The 4,478-nt window shown below is 43.3% G+C and overlaps 1 non-coding gene across 1 annotated transcript; it reads left to right on the top strand.

The window, feature by feature from the left end:
* The first annotated feature begins 3,243 nt into the window (after window positions 1-3,243).
* LOC114812397 lies at window positions 3,244-3,381 on the top strand. The gene has a single exon (XR_003760051.1). It is a non-coding gene; the product is annotated as a small nucleolar RNA SNORA7 (small nucleolar RNA).
* The last annotated feature ends 1,097 nt before the right edge of the window (window positions 3,382-4,478 follow it).

The raw sequence follows: 4,478 nt of genomic DNA, 5'->3' as shown, positions 1-4,478 counted from the left end.
ATAGTGCTTTGAACTCATAAGGCACTCAATAAATACCACTTAATGACTGAGTGATTAAGTGCATGATTAATCAAAGTAAATGCAGGGTCCAGGTGACTTTTTTTGTATAACTAATGAGACATGATGGTCTCACTCTGGTTTCTGAGCAGATTCTGTCATGAGCATTTCTCTGATTTGCTTATTGCCCTGCTTCACAGGGATTTCCTCCTGATTTTCAAGCAAAGCAGGGAAGAAATGATGAAGACACAGTACTAGTATGACCTTTCAAGGAGAACACTAAATTCTTGATGTCATCTAAACCTTCTAAGACTCAGTTTTCAAGTATCGAGAGGTAGGTGAGCTGGTGATGGGAGCATCCAGACCCTTCCACCTCTTCCTACTCCATTACACAACTCTTTCTCTGGGCATTTCTCTGCTCATTGGCATTTCTCTTCAAGAGGAATTGGGGAAGGCTCAAAGGAGGTGAAGCTCAAATAACTTTTGAGTAGTCTGTGCAAAAAGGGTGGAGAGATTGAAGCTTCTGGAGTAAATGAATCCAGTTGATTGGATTAGTTAGGTGAATCTCAACAGCATGGTCATTCCTTCACTCATTCATTCAGTAGTATTTATTGAGCACCTACTGTGTTCAAAGCAAAGCACTGGGGTAAAATACTCAGATGAGAATTTGACATTGTCTTTGGTCTCCAAAGGGCTCATAATCTAAGCATAAGGTAGTAAGGGGTAGGAGAGTGGTTGGCTTCAGACATATGAGGAAATACAAAAAGCACGAAAAGAACTGAAGAGGTAAGGACAAGAAAGAATGCAAAAGAGCAATAGGGCATTAAGATTAGAGGGACAGAGTTTCAGGCTCCTCATGCCTCAGGTAGGGCTGTTCATAGTCCATTAATCACAGCAATCACAGTTGCTGTCACAAGCCAGAGCAAATTGGGAGCCAGGGAGCCTGAGAAAACAAGTGCCTGGTTATTGTCTCTTCAGGTGGTCATTGTCCTAATCCCCAAGCCCGACAAGCATGCCCAGGACTGGATGGCCCAGTTGGTTCTTGCTTTTGGCAGGGCCTGTTTAGAACAGAGTGGGCTGGAGGAGGTGTTAGCAGAACCCTAGGACACTCCTGGGCACACCCTCGGGAAATTTGGGCTTCCAGCAGCCACAGGAAGCCTGGATAGAAAGCCTGAGAGCCCAAATGGATTTCTACATCCAGTACATTCAAAGTACATGATTAATAGTAGCACAGCAGGGTTTGGGGTTATTTCATACGTTTTTAATAAGGGAATCTTCAAATCAAATAACCCTTGTAGCAATTCAATCAATCTGCTCTAGCAGCAGTGGTGCAGATAAATCATTTACGGAGTGATTGCAATCGTTCAAGTGTTGGATAAGACATCATGAAATTTCAGCTAAGTGAAATTTTGGTTAATCAAGGGAGTTTATGACATGAGATTTGCAAATTTGGAAGCCTGATGAAGTCTCGGACAATCAAATTCCAGTTCATCAAATTTGCACGGGATTTTGTTTCTCTAAGTCCCATTCCTAGGTGCCAGAGAGCCCTTTGGGGAGCTTCTGTTAAGAGGGTTCCCTACATCCATCAAATCGCTCTCTCAGTGAAGATGAGTGGTGGCCCCCAGCCTTCTCTCAGCTTCCCGTGATCCCAACGCTCACACCCATGATTTGCTCCACATTGGGGTTAGAAGTACTAATGTGATGCTTTGCTTTTCCTCCTTCAGATTTAACTATGAATAATAATACTGATGATAGTAATGGTACTAATACTAATAGTATTTTTGTAAGTGCTTCCTATGTACTAAGCATTGGGTAGATAAAAGATAATCAGATTGGACACAGTCCCATCCCCACATATAGCTCACAGAGAGGGAGAAAAAGTATCAATGTCATTTTTCAGATGAGGGAACTGAGGCAGGCAAGTGACAGAGCTGGAAAAAAAACTTGGGCTTCCTAACTCTCAGTTCTGTGCTCTTTCTGCTAAGCTGAGTCTCTCTGACAATCTCTTTAAATGTTTGGAAAAACTTGCTTAGACAATCTCCTAATGGGCCATGTTAATACAACCAATATTTTTTCCTCTTTCTAGATTCCAAATGAGAATGGATAGTTTATGCCTTCGTTTCCTGTCTTTCTGTGCTCTCAGAGCACCATTAAAATATGAACCTCACAAATTCTCTGCAGGTCCCTGAGGAGAAAATGGCAACTTCTTCCATTTTGCAAATGGTGAAGTGAGGCTTATAGAGTAAAACTGAGAACTGATTGTTAACTCAGTGCCACATTCTCAGCATTGGCGACAAAGACTCCCTGTTACTGTGCTGTTTCCAGCAACATCTGTCTGTCTCTCTCTGGATTTTTTATAGTATTTAAGAACCTACTATGTGCCAGGCACTGTATTGAGCACTGTGGTAGATACAAACTAATCAGATTGGATCCAGGCCATATCCCACAGGAAGCTCACAGTCTTAATCCCCATTTTGCAGATGAGGTAACTGAGGTACAGAGAAGTTAAGTGACTTGCCCAAGGACACACAGTAGACAAGTGGTGGATCTGGGATTAGAACCCAGGTCCTCTGACTCCCAGGCCCAAGGTCTATCCATTAGACCATACTGCTTCCGTTTGTGGATTCTTTGTGAGTTGCTCTTTGCTCTGTGCCCCACCCCCTAATGTCCACCACTTCTACCTCATTTGTGTTAGTGCCCTGGGGTCAAGGTTTGGGCATTGAGCTGAACTGTCCACTGCTGAAGTGGGAGCTCACTTGAAAAATGATAATGTGGAGTCACTAGCAGAAATACTGGTCTCCACCATAGGGCTCAGTCCCTAACCTTGGACTTTTTCCAGCCATGCACCTTCTTCTGTTGCATCGGTCTCCTCTCGGGGTTGAATTTTACTGTTTTTCTCTTTTCCAGCTGCCTTGTTGACTCCAAGGAGCTGATAGACATGATAGACATGATCCCTGCCCTCAAGGAGCACCCAGGCTACGTTTGTTGGGTTCCTCACTGCTCTTCCCTGTTTCTCCTCTCCATTTCTACTGCTCTGGTGCTGGATCTCTCCCAACCTCTCAATGCCTGGTAGCCAATCAAGGTACTCCTTGTCCTTTATACTGTTTAGTTTTTCTATCATTTCATCTTTCATTATGAGTCTGTCACCATTTCCTTCCCCATCTTATTCTTAGATCGTGAGCCTTCTGGAGGCCAGGGACTGGGTTTAATTCTCACCTGTGTATTTGCACCCAGTAGCTTCTTATTCACCTCTCAGGGTCACATCTGGAGAGTTTCCAGTACTCTACCAGCCTCGACTTTGAGAGGGGAAGTCCAGCAGAGGCATATCCATTCCATTCCTAGCTTGGGCAGTGGCTAACAAGTGGAAGGCATTCTGCTACCAGTCAAAACTCATATGATCCCTGTCCTCAGTGCTGGGCAGCAGGGGCATGGGAGAGAGTTGAGGGCAGAGACTCAGGTTTACTGTGTGGAAGGAGGCAATGGTAAACCATGTACATATTTTTACCAAGAAAACTCTATGGATACACTACCAGAATGATTGCAGACAGAGGTGGGGCATTGTGGGAGAGATGTGTCCATGGCGTTGCTATAGGTCAGAGATGATTTTGACAGCATAAGGTAAGACAAAGCCTCTTATTGGAAATAACCAGGGATGGGGAGTTGGTGGATGGAATTCTGATCCTGGCTCTGCTACTTGCTTGTTGTGTGACACTGGGAAAGTCAATTTAATTCTCTGGGCCTCAGTTTCCTCCTCATCTGTAAAGTGTGGTTTAAATGCCTGGTACACTTCTCCCTTAGACCATGAACCCCATGTAGAACAGGCATCATGTCTGATCTGATTACACTGTATGTACTCCAGCATTAGGAGAGTGCATGATACATATTAGGTATTTAATAAATACCAGTGTTTAGAACAGTGTCTGGCACTTAGTAAGCACTTAACAAATACCATTACAAAAACAAATACCACAGTTATTAGTAATAGTAATAACAATAACAGTACAGTGATAAATGCTACCATGACTACTTGGCAGTAGACAGATCACTGATACACCCTGGCTAATACTCTTAAATGGCTCCATGACAAATCAGTGCTAGCCCAGGAACAGTAACAAAATGTAATATCCCATAGGTTGTAAAGTTCATGCGTGTGTGTGCGCGCACACACACACACACACACACACATGCTGCTCAGAGTAAGCTTGCAGCCAAACCAAAGCACTGTAAGGGCATAGTATAGTGCCCTGCATATAGTAAGCACTCAGTAGAAACTACTGATGGTGGTGAAGTGAGAAAACACTGCCTTTAAGATCTAATCACATTCCCTCACAAAAGTTCTCCAAGTGACACATTGTAACAGGGAATGGATGACTGGACCCACAAAATAATAAAGATAATGATAACGATAATAATAATAATAATAATGATGGTATTAGTTAAGCACTTACTTTGGGCCAAGCACTGTTCTAAACACTGGGGTA

This window comes from Ornithorhynchus anatinus, chromosome 5 (genome assembly GCF_004115215.2).
Source record: "Ornithorhynchus anatinus isolate Pmale09 chromosome 5, mOrnAna1.pri.v4, whole genome shotgun sequence".
Classification (NCBI taxonomy): Eukaryota; Metazoa; Chordata; class Mammalia; order Monotremata; family Ornithorhynchidae; genus Ornithorhynchus; species Ornithorhynchus anatinus.
This window is presented reverse-complemented; position numbering and strand designations above follow the sequence as displayed.